This window comes from Monopterus albus, unplaced genomic scaffold (genome assembly GCF_001952655.1).
Source record: "Monopterus albus unplaced genomic scaffold, M_albus_1.0 scaffold357.1, whole genome shotgun sequence".
Lineage (NCBI taxonomy): Eukaryota > Metazoa > Chordata > Actinopteri > Synbranchiformes > Synbranchidae > Monopterus > Monopterus albus.
The window spans coordinates 31,058-44,008 of record NW_018128237.1 but is presented as its reverse complement, the minus strand read 5'-3'; the positions used below and the strand labels follow the sequence as shown (position 1 = coordinate 44,008).

At 42.0% G+C, this 12,951-nt stretch overlaps 1 long non-coding RNA gene across 1 annotated transcript in view; it reads right to left on the bottom strand.

Moving 5' to 3' along the window:
* The window catches only part of LOC109975028 (uncharacterized), an 11,277-nt gene extending 4,330 nt beyond the window's left edge, over positions 1 to 6,947 (bottom strand). The window contains exons 1-3 of the long non-coding RNA XR_002277070.1: positions 6,491 to 6,947; positions 4,793 to 4,905; positions 4,363 to 4,600 (exon numbers count right to left, since the gene is read on the bottom strand). This is a non-coding gene — a long non-coding RNA (uncharacterized LOC109975028). The remainder of the gene's footprint in view (positions 1 to 4,362; positions 4,601 to 4,792; positions 4,906 to 6,490) is intronic.
* Positions 6,948 to 12,951: the final 6,004 nt, after the last annotated feature.

Sequence of the window (12,951 nt, the reverse complement as noted above, 5' to 3'; positions counted from 1 at the left end):
GGACTGGTTTGGCAAACTCCCATGAACCTTACTCCTGTTTAGTATATAAAATGATATTTTAAAGATAACTTTAACTTCTTCCTACTCCATTCAAGCATGTACTAGGTATAAGCAAACTGATAATCGATTAGCATTTGTGGATATGTGTGAAATTATGTGTGTTGACATATCGACTGTCTTTACATGCTTGAAAGAATCAATCAATCAATCAATCAATAGTAAATGCCCACCATATGTTCCCAGGGCCCAGGACAATGTCTTTAGTTAGTTTGATTTGATGGAAAACACACACTGTACAGGACGCAAGTTAAGAATGCACTGATCCAACAACTTCACTCAGGGTGTACGGATATACATAAACCACAGCAGTGTGCTCTTTATGCCAAATGTAAAAGCTGTACACCACACTGCATAGGGCTCACTTAAATCAGTTTTTGTATTATGAGGCTGCGCTGTGGAGCTAAAAGGTTCTCTCATTGAGAGTGAATGAATTTAACTAATAGCAGAAACACTGAATTTTTATAATGAGACTTACAAAAAGTCATTTAATTTTAATGTTTTTCAGCCACATCATGGCTGATACCTGTTTGTTTACATAGATATATCAGACTGGTGCATCCTGAATTCAAATCCATATCTCAGAGGCAGACTGGTGAGGTTTACTGTGGCCATGACCAATAATAAGCAGGCTAAGAAGAAGAGGCAACCCAAACCAAAAGTGTAAGAAAGAGACAGGGAGGAAAAGCCCAGACATGTCAGAGGTTGATGAAGGAGCAGGTGCACAGGTGTATGTGGAGGTCAGGTGAAACACTGTGGGCCACTGCAGGGCAGGCGGGGGGAGCAGACTCTGGATGACAGCCGGGTTAACACAGGTCAAAAACTGACATGTTTGCTTGTTACTTCACTTAAATGGTTGATCAATTAGCAGAGCCTGTACCATGGATGGATTAATGAACTGTTGTACTGGACACAGGCCCGGGGGGCCCAAGGGGTCAGGGGTCAGGGGACAGTGAAAGACCAGAGAACAGCGAAAGTCAATCAAACAAAGAGCCACAAAATGAGAAAAAGTAGATGCAAAACAACCACAAAACTATAACTATAATAAAATGAGAGAGGGAAGACTCCAAAAACCGCAGAACAACTGCAAATAGAGGCATACAACAACTACAGAGATGCAACAGAATAACCCCCAAATTAATCCATCATTTTCAAGAAACACTGAAGAGGAATAAAACTTTAAACCCCAAACTCCCACTTCATCCATACCCCCAGCATTTTCATTAGAGAAAGTACTGCAGTTCAGTTCCTACATAAAGTATGGCCAAAAGCACTTTTTCTTTAATGTATTTGGAGAAAGGCTGAGAGGGCGGACATCCTGGGGAGAGCACCAGATTAAAATGGGAGCAGTCCTGTGATAGTGACAGTGTTAAAGTGGTGGGTGCTCTTCCTGTTCACAGCTCTGGAGTACCGTAAAAGAGAGCTGCTCTTGAAGACCTGCACTCATGTGCCTCATTGACTCTCACCTCCAATGCAGTCATAAAACTCACTTCCACTGGGTAAATCACCGAGTCCCAGGGTGCAGAACTAAATGAATGCCTCTTTTACAGGAGAGCACCAGTGTGTCAACTTCAGGAAACTGGAAACAGGAAATTGTTTGGAAAGTCATTAAACAAGATGTCAGAGTGCTAACGAGCATCTACACGAGTCATCACATTAAAAAGACCCATAAACCCAAAGAAACATGAATAAACAGATGCAGCTTAATAATACAGAACCGCCAGCATCCCACAAAGATGGCATTTATTATCTTGTGAGAATAAAGTGTGAATTTATGGGAGCAGGAGCTGTTTATAAAGGGAAATCAAAGAACATACAGATGTTGTTCCAAAGAGACCACCTGGTTCAACCATGTATGAGTCCAATAACAATAACGTCTTTCCACAGAACACGAGCTTATCTGTTTGGAAGTTATTAAAAAGAGCCAGAAATGGGATCAAACACAGACTCTCCTCCAGCTCAGTGAAAACTAAATGCTGTGACTCAGTCGTGATGTAAAAAGTGAAGGCACAAACACAAACAGCAGATGTACCAGAGTTCATTCAGTCATTCTACAGCAGAAACCAAAAGCAGGACGTTTCATGACGTAGGAGATCAGGCACTTCAAAGATTGTGTCATAATACTGACAGGAGCTTTTCTCACCAACTTAATATCCTTATACATATACTGATATTCAGCAATCAGTCTCATAGATAAAGACCATCATGTTCATCTTTTTTTTCTCATCATGCAAATAAGTACAGCTCTCTCACTGGTAATACAGGCTCATGTGCATGTATGTCTTTCCATCATGTTGTGTGGACACAGTCACATTAAAGCTACAGTACGCCCAACTAAACCAGCCTTTAACCTGCATCTGACCGCCTTCCCACTGTCAACCTACTCGGCTCGGCTCTCCAGCAGATGAGCTTGTTTCCCCTTTGGTACATTATATTTGACGTCATCACGTGGGTGATGTCAAAAACATGCACTGATAAACAGAGTTGTAAACAAAGCATCATGGAAGCTAGCAAGATGGTCATCCAGACGGTGTAACAGTTTCTTCCCTCAGGCCATCAGAGAAATGAATAGACTGCATAAGCTGCCCTCCATTCCTTTGGTTAGCACCATGGCTTGAAGGAGATGAACAAATGCACATTCACTTATTCTAATTGCCTAACACTGCAATCAGTGTTTTTAGACCTGCACTTATCCATGCTGCTTTGGACTTGGAATTTGTTGCGTGTTTTTAATCAGTCATTGTGCTTTTAGGATTGTTTTGCTGTGTTTGTCACTGTATTTCTAATGTGTGGATTGTTTTGCTTTGTTTTAAAAGGGTGACTGTTATAGAATGTGAATGATGTGTATTGAGCATTATGATGAAGGGTATCTCACTTCCATATATACTGAAAATGTACGATGAAAGTGTGAATAAATTATTGAACTTCATTTTTACTATTGTTCATATTCCAAAGTACAGAAACTCGGTGTAGACTAAACCATGCTAGAGCAATGATTGAATGAAGATTGGCGGATTTTATGGCTCAGACGACACTATGACGCAGTGATGATGACGCATGCGTCATTATGTTCACAGGTTTAGCCAACTTTGGCTTTCCCATTGTTTCCCAGCAGAGACAAAGTGCATAATGACCCGTGTCGATTGAAGAGTCATTTGTCCCAGTAGTTGCATTCCCATTGCAAGTTTACAGGGGTTCTGGGCAGTGGGAAAGGGGCTTCTGAGTGAACTGTGTTCTCAAAAGTACAAAACAGCCACTGTTGTTACTCTGCAGCCCCACTTCGACACTGTAGATCAGACCTGGGTGTTATTAATCCATTTTTAAACTCCCTGGTCCAATTAATAAATAGTTGGCATCAGATGGCTGAAGTGACGAGCGGACTGACACTCGCTGCACTAATAAGTGGCAAAAGACAATATATGTGGTACAGATGAGGACACAGCATCTGGCCCTTTCATGCCTCATTGAGTTGATGGAATACTAATAAAAGCCAGCATACTAAGTGTGCAATTAATATTCTAAAATATTCCTGCACTGCATGTGGCGGAGACCTGTTCGAGGCCCCCTCGCTGGCAAAGTGACGGCGCTGTCTCTCTGGCAGAGAGGAAATGTCCTTATTAACCTTTTCCCTGAGCTCTGCTGGATGCTCCGAGCACACAGGGCCGCCGTTTGTTGTCCTGTCGCCTGACAGCAGATAAATTATCTCTTCTGGAGCCTTTTCTCCTCTGAGCTGAATGACCAGGAGGAGCTCACTGACTGATGTGTAGATGACCCAGCGTGGTGAAGTGTCCCCCTACATGTAATCGAAAATTTGTTTTTTAAAGCATCAGATAAAGGTCGGGACAATGGGTGGACACCACAATGAAAAAGCCTAATTTTCTACACGTTCTTCAAGTGGTGATTGGTGAAAGTGAACCCCCGTGTGTTTTTGTGTTCAGTTTCAATGTGGAAGCAGCATGAGGTTATGGAGGACCTGTGCTGGCCAAACATGAATGAATGATTCGTTTTACAGACAACATATTTCAGTGGCAGTGACACCAGTGTTACTAAACTTTGTTATGGCTCTGTCCAGACTCTCATGGCATTTGGTTATGCCTACAGAAAGACGGTGGGCTCACGGTGACTTCAGCCGCACTGTGTTTGTTTACATTTAACCAGTGCCACCACATTTCCCTAACCGACATTTCTGTGTTGCCAAAGAGGGAGCTCAGTCTCCGGAGTCACAGTCCTGAGCATTTAATGCCCTGACCAGTGGTGGACATGTACTCCTTTAGCCTGGTGTCAGTATAGATTTGTCCTACTTACCTTGTTCTCACTGAGTCCGGTGTTATCATCGTCACTGAGGGCGGCTGTGGCTCAGGAGTTAAGGTAAGACTTTATTGATCCCACAATGGGGAAATTAAGGCAGGTCATCCAATAAACGGAGGGTTGGTGGTTCATTCTGAGCTTGCCCATGCCATGTCTGAGGGCAGGACAGGAAACCCCCAGTTCACCGCTAATGGTCAGACCAGCGCCTTGTGTGGTGGCTTGCTGCCATCAGTGTCTGAGTGGGTAAACAAGAAGCAAAAGTGTTATAGTCAAAAGCAGCCATTTGGAAATGCTGGACAACAGTTTGAACACAAGCAGTAAGTTTCTGTTAAAAACCTTTTACAGACAGAAACATTAAAGGATGACAACATTTGACGATGACTTTGCTGTATTGTTGCACAAAACCAGTCTCTGAAGGCCCCCTCACATTAAGCACTCAGACATTTATTATACAGTGTGCATCTGTCTCCTGGGTGTGCTCCTGCAGACAGAGAAGAGGCAGCAGAAGAAAGGCTCTCCGCTGTAGACGACTGTCAGCTCCTGAAATCCAGAACAGATTCACATCAGTCTGCTGTGAACAGCAGCCTTTGTCTGAGCTCACCCTACTGACGTGCTAGTTTAATGTTTCATTGTGCAAGCTGAGCTGAATCCACCTGAGGAGGCAGACTTTATTAGTGAAACACTCTGACTCTGCAACACATTAAAGTGTTAGAGAAATGAGTGTGTGCCGTGGAGCCTGAGGTCATTTTTACTATTGTACTTTATATTAACATGGGAAGTAAAAACCAACAATTATACCATAAAATTTCCTTAAAGTTTCCAGTGAAGATTAAGGTGGAATGTGCTTGGGGAAAGAAATCTGAAGAGCAAAAACAACCAAATCTGATGTTTATATGATCAAAATGTTGCTGCTTTCAGGAATAATTCAAAGTTCTGACAACATAAAGTTCATTAAACAATGTAAAAACTGTAACCTGAACTGCCAAATTAAGGGAGACTTTAGATATTAACCTCACAAAGGAATCGTTTGACTTTTTTAGAAATATGCTTATTTGCTTTCTGGCCAAGATCTAGATGAGAAAATGGACACAGCTGTCATGTCTGTAATCTAAATGTGAAGCTCCACCCAGCAGCGGATTAATTTAGCTTGGCACAAGGACTGAAAACAGACTTGAAAACTATGTTTTTATCACTAAGAACCAGCTGTTCTGAGGCCAGCGGAGCACTGCAGGGTCTCCCAGCAGGTCAACAGGACCACGATTCCTCCAAATAAAAAGCTTTAATTAGATGCTTTCATCTTCGGTTTGTGAAAGGCTCTGAGGCTCTGGTTCCAAAGACTTTGGTTTAAAAATCCATAAAAGATTTAAGGAAAGAGCAAAGATAAAAGACTGATTAAAACTGCAGATCTCTGCAAACAGCAGGCAGAAGAAGCTTCAGCTGCTTGTTTGGCTGCATTGTTTTAGTTTCTCTACAAACAGTTCATGCTGTCTGAATGAGACTGGGTGAAGTGCTGCTTAAATAAACCTTCAACTGAACTTTGTGACCAGGTCCCGACATATCGTTCACGGGTGGCAAAACTCCACATTCTTTATTTAAAAAAAAAAAAAGCTTTCAAAAGTGTTCGTCTGCGTGTTGGCCCTGCAGCGGACTGGCAACCTGTCCAGGGTGTACCCCGCCTTCGCCCGATTACTGGCTGGGATTGGCTCCAGTTCGTTTGGGACTAAGCGGCATAGTAGATGAATGAAATGAATGCTTTCAAAAATATTAAATGAAACATGACAACAACTAACAGGTTGAACATGTTACCAGGTTAAACGCAGTCGATAACTAAGCTTCATCTAAACTGACTAACAAACACTTGCTTTAAATGTTAAGCAACCAGACATGGAGGATGTTTCAGGACCCACCGAACGACATTAGTTAGGTTTCCATCCACAGCAACCAGACATGGAGGATGTTTCAGGGCCCACCGAATGACATTAGTTAGGTTTCCATCCACAGTAGTCTGGTGCAAATGTGATTTGAATATCAAGAAAATTTACTGAAACATTATAAACAACATCTTTCCCATTATATGCCTCCACCAACCAGTCACATTCACAGTAATGGTCACTGGGATCCTGACCTTTGTTGACCAAAACCTAATTAGTTCACCCTCAAGTCCAAGTGGATGTTTGTGCCAAATTTGAAGGTATTTCCTCCAGGTGTCTCTGAGATGGGCGGACAGACAACCTGAAAACATAAAGCACAAGACATGAAAAACACAGGGAGAACCAGCAGTTACAACACCGAATCCCTGGGAGTGACTGATTGTCCAGTGCAAGAAACAATCCTGAAACCAGTCATGATGAAGGACAGCTTTATCAGCATGAGTAAAAGTTACAGCTGTACCTTGGTGCTTCAAATAGCATCAAATGTAGTGATTTTTACCCCAGTAACTTAATCATTAAGTGAGAAATTTAGGCAGCGTTAAATGTGTAAGTAATGAGGCTCTGTTTTTTGGCAAAGAAAGGCAAAATATTCTGATGTTTTTGTCTGCTTTGCCGGCTGTTCTGCTGATGTTGATGATATTCTCTGCTAAGCTGCTTCACCCTCTCAACACCTGTGTGTGGCCTTTGGAAGCAAAAAGCAGGTCACTTTGAAAGATACAGGTTCTTCCTGTCCACTGCAGACGCGCCAGGAAAAAGCAATTTGCATTTCAACACGGGGAGCAGTGCGAGAGGAGTGGTGCTGCTGCTGAGCTCCCTGAAGGGCGGAACAGAACCCTCCTGTCACGTCTGACACCTCTTTAATAGAACAGCATGTCCATGCTGCAGCCTAGATTTATAATCCTGTACTGGTACACACCTTTGATTTATGACATTTCATTGTTTATTTTCTGTTTGTTTGCCTGAACATGGGGTCATTTCATTTCTACTCAGTGGTTGGTCAGAATCTAGCTCCTGAATAAAACAGCTCTGTAAAATTTTAACTTAAATTTGACCAAAGCATAACACGAAGGAAGGGTTTCAACTCCTCCAGCCTATACGACCCGCACATGTCGTTTGACCCTTCCCTCTCATTGGACCCATAGGAGCATCACCTGAAAAAGTCCACCATCACCTCCGCTGTTCGGACTGTGTTCAGCTCCAGGCGGTTGTCTTTCCGACCATAATGTCGACACAGCTATATGCATTAGCAAAAATCAGAGAAAAGGTGTACGGAGTGAGTTGTCTGATGTTTAGTAGCTCTTCTCTGGTAAAGGTCTGGACGGGTTGCCGAAGGCCAAGAAAACGAGGTAAAACAACAAGGCAGACATTTGTTGTGCCATCTTGAGTATGCCATAAATATGCAATTAAGACTATGAAACCATATATTCTGCTGGCACAAACAACCTATTGAGTCGTCCTTTACAGGAGGGCAGTCTCTTTCACTGCCACTGATCTAACATAAGTGTTGACATGCTATCTGTACACGTTACAGCCTTCAAGGTCACTAACTTTACCTTTCTAAAAGCACAGAGGTCATCTCGTTAGCACGGTGCACAGAGCCCGGTCACCACAGTGTTAGGCTTATCGTAGGAGCTAGCACCCCGCTAGCTAGCAGCAGTTAGCATTTGCTCCTCTCCTCCGTGCCGGAGGTCACTACAGTATATACACAGTATACTGTCGTGTAGTTGCTGGGATGAGTGTTTTGTTGTCTTTGCCGATTTGTAGATTCAAACATTGCGCCATTTCTAGGGTCGTTAAATATGGTTATGTGTGTGTCATGTGAGTAGTCGTCACTGTTGGTATGGGGCGGAGCTTAGGGGATTAAAGGTGAGCAAGGTTCTATAAACAAGCACGAAGAAGATTGTAGGTAGTGCAAGAATCTGTGGGCTCACTAGCGCCCTCTGCCTTGAGGCAAACGTACTGTTTGCCTCACCGAGTAACTTTTTTACTGGGTTTTATGGTTAATCTGCGAGCCTAAACACGTTACAGAACTACATTTTATACATTATCCAGATTATGGCAAGGCAGAGCATATAATCAGAGTGTTTGAAAGCATTTTATTTGCGATATATAGAGGGACAGCGACACACTATTTGCATCACATACAGTTTGTGAGGATTACACGATCCACCGAGAGGCACAGCAAAGTGCTGACTCATCGCGCATCTCCTCCATGTATTTGAACGGGACATACGGAAATTATGCTACTCTTTATTGAAAAAAAATTCCTTCAACATCGGATTCGAACGGCAAAAGGGCCTACAACACACACCAGCCGACAAATATTAACATTTATTATATTTTATGGTTAACTTTTTTTTCAAGATTTTAGGGGAGGCTCTGCCTCACCTGCCTCCCCTGCCTCCCCTGACCGCACGTCACTGGTTAAACTAAACCAGCTGTGAGCCTGGCTACAGACTGTTTTGTGTGACCATTAGACTTCCGAAGGACATCTTAACATCACTTATTTCCTGTGCGGGTTCGTCCAGCAGAAGGCATTTATAAAAATGTTTAATGACATTGCCATCTGAACCAGAGGAGGGACTAGTGATGGATGGCTTGGAGCGCAGCAGGAGTGGTGGAGATCCTGGACATGAGGCTTTGATCGATGTGTCCCTGCTCACAGACAGGCAGGAGATGTAGCGGCTGCCACGTCCAGACCCCATTGTTTAATTCAGCACATCATTTGCATGCAGGCCGAGGTTAATGAGACAGAGATAACCCATTAAATGATCAATTCATCACTCTGAAATGCTAAAATCACATACACAGACAAACCTGGGGGTGCAGCCACTTACAAGCACATTTCCAAACAAACGCTCCAAAGTTTATGATAAAATCCTTCAGGAGCTGTTCTGTCTTTTTTGTTCCCTGTACTTTTCTCCTTGTGTAATTTGTCTGCTTTATCTGAAACGAAGGACTGAGCCGGCTTTTGGGTACATGTTTAGATAGTGCAGACATCCATTATCAGTCTGATGCAAACCCGATTTACAACCTCAGTAAAAGAATTAGTGAAGAGGGGAGGAGAGTGCTGTGATTCTGTCACCTCCTCTGCCTCTCCTGCATCGTCGCTGCCCTTTGATCGAGCTGCTAATCAATTAAAACCTGTGTGCTGCAAGATCGTTTCAGCCAGGTGCATAAATGAGGCAGTCGGATTTCTCAGATGCTGAGAGGTGGCTCAACAGACTCAACACAACTTGCACTGAACTCTTACAAACTGAAAAGCCATGGTCTTTCATGAGTCATGTGCAGGTCCAGTTTTGGTCTATAACACTGTGAGGTCTAGACCTGACTATGTAAAATGCCCTGAGGTGATTGTTGTTGTGAATGTGTGCCTTATAAATAAAACTGAATTGAATTAATTTGCTCACATTCAATAACTTTTACTTTCATAGCTTTTACTGAGTCTGTGGCAGGTGTTTTAAAACATTGTTTTATATGTTTTGTGCTGCTGCTCTGCGGTAAATGTTTCTGAGCAGCATGTGAGCACAGACACAGTGAACAGTTTCACAGAAGCACTAGATGGCCTTTGAGGATCCTTTTGTCAGTAAATGCACACTTGGTTTGGTGTTGACGTCTCTCTCCTCACAGCAGATAACGTCCTACAGCTGTTGTGTTGCTGCACGTTTGATCAGTAAAATCTGGACTTTTTGTTTGCCTTTCACACTTCAGCTGTAGCGGGACATTTAAGGAGGTCTGTGACGTGTTGGGACTGAGAATGCCCCAGAGACTGAGCAGCCATTTCCACAGTTATTTAATAACTAAACCCCTGCAAATCAAAGCAAGGGATGTGTTGCGTCAGTGACTGAATCAAGCTCAGATTAAAGCCAAACAGTGGTCCACCTTGGGCTTTATTCTTCGAAGAGATTAGAGAGAGGCTGAACCTAAACTCAGATTTCTCCTCCAGGTATAGAGTAAATTAATGTAATTAGGACCTTTATTCCTGTTCAGGCCTCTTATCAAAGCTTTTTCCTTATCGCTTCTAGAAATTTAATTAGAAAATCTTTCTAATTAATGACTTTGCAGAATTAAAGTTAACTTGAACCAGTTGATTCCCCTGATAATTGTTGACCAGAAGCATTTAAATAAAAGAGCCGGACAGTTTGTATAACACTGTCTTTTCAGCCGAGTGAGACTCAAAACTAACTGACTCCATTATCTGCCCCTGCCTTCATGTCCTGTTTCCTAGTGACAACATAAACTACAGATGCCTGGTTGGGACAACAGCCTCCAGTCTGACACTAGCGTTAGCTGAGTAACAGTAGATGTGCCAGCCCAGTTGAACCTTCTGATTACTGCTGATGTGACAGAAAACTTGAATAGAGAGCTGAAGTCCGTTTAGCCTCTGCTCCACTAGCTTCATCGACCACGATAAGAAAACTAAACACGCTATCCAGGGATTTTTCCCCCATCATATTCTAAGACAAACTACCAACCACTACAAGACTTATTACTGAAAGTTGCAGCCTTCATTGCAACTTTCATTGTTGATACATTAATGTAAACATTTTTTTTTCTTTTGATAGATGAGTAGACCTACATTTAGCTGGTACTTTCACTTAATATATGAATGCATAAATATTAAAGCAGGACTCTGAAAATATTTTCCTGATATCACTAGAAAAAGTATTACTTTAGATGACAGATTTGAGGATTACTGTCACACTGTAGCCTGACACTACCACATCAGACATGTCATGGGGCATTTAGTTTCACCTTTACCTGCCACTCACCTCTCTCCTCTGTCTTTTTACACACTTTTTAATAATGCCAACAGACTCTCAGGCCAAACACACATTCATAAATCACAAGTGTTTGTGTGCTGAAGTGCTCTGCAGACTGCTGTAGGGTGTCGGGCGTTGCGGCTCAGGGGAGGGAACAGAGAGGTAACCGTGGTGCAGAAAGAGCAAACAGAAAGCCTGACACCTCTGTCACAGTACAGGAACCAGGATCCCCCTGGTCATGGAAAAGCTAACTGGAAATTAGTAAAAAAGTGGGATATGGAAACAAAATAATCGCACGTGTAAGTAAAGAATTACTGCACCGATTACTGCAATTGTTGAGCAATCTGGAGAGAAGTTTTATGCTGCAGTGGCTTCACTGAGTGAGAAACAGGGGAACAGTCTGTCACTTTACACAAGGTCTGAGCCATGCAGCCCTTGATCAGCTGAGGGTCCGATGCACCTCCTGCTTTGTCTGATTGTCTCTAGGGAACCCCAAGCATATCACCTGCATCATGACTCAGAAAAACACCTCTCAAAATACAGTTCCCCGACTGGTTGTCAAGATCGTAGGCAGCAAACAAGCCAAGCAGTTTATTGAGGAGCCACTAGAGTGAGTACTACACGAATTTTCATCTTCTCCCTCTTATTTTTATTATTATGACAAGCAGACGCCTTGATTTGGCTGTTGACTAATGACATAAACCTCAGTGGGAGTTTTTCTGTCATAGTTTCTAAAAACACAACTGATTCAAAATACAGGAGATTGAGCAGTGAACAGTGATGACCTTGAACATTTCTCGTTTTGATTATAGTAAAGCTTTTTATACTTTTCCACTTAAATGACTTAATTCCTCGTGTAGATATCAGCGAATCATTATTATTGGTCACTGAGGGTTTAAATGTAATTATGGGCTTTATAAATGGAGTTCACTTGATTTGGCTTAATCTGTGTTTTTCAAAGGATGCGGCTCTTGTGTCAAACCCGCAGCAGATATGTAACATCTTTTTTCTTGATGTGTTGATCCTGAGCAGAGATACGCACTACGTGTCGATGATAAAAGCAGAAAATGCTCCTGTTGAAGCTGCAGATGATCTTTTCAAGAAGGTTCCAGAAAAGCACAATGTCATGGCGTCCACGTCTCCCACAGAGGTGCAGAGCGGAGTCTTCACTTTGGGCTGTGATCAACCAGGTATAGTGTGTGATACCTTACTGATATTGAATATAAATTCAAATGTATTACTATTGTAGATTAAAATAAGACTTTATTCAATTCACAAGCTACCCAGCAGTATGACTTGCCTATTTTTCATAATAAATGCTTTTACTTTTCATGCGCTGTACTTAGTATATTTTGATGCTGATACTTTGGCTTGAGTAGAGTTTTGAATGTGTTGCTTTGACTTATAAGACAGTACTTCATGAATGAATTATTGGTCATGAAGGAATAAGTGTGCGAAACCAACTTTTTATGCCAGAGAAGTAGAGCTGTTATTTCTTCATTTAAATCAAGGCAACACTCCTCTCTAAAACAAAGAAGAAAGAGATTCCACACACATTTTGATTACTCCTTTTTTAAAGGAGAATGGACAAAACAGAGCTTCAATCAAAGTGATAACGCATAAATGAAACGTCTCTTTGATTCACCCCTGCAATACAAACTCAAGTTCCCCTAAATATCTTGATCTAATCCTACAGATTTCCTTTGATTTACAAGATTAGGGGGTAGGCAACTTAAATAAACCTTAAATAAAGATATTAAAACTTTACTGAGGAACACAGGCAGCTTCACTTCAGTCTGTTAAGTATTCATTTCAATTAAAGTTTCCAATTAAAGGGGTCTTCATCTTAATCATATGAAAGGCTTTAAGATATAAAATAATGTGGTTGTTTC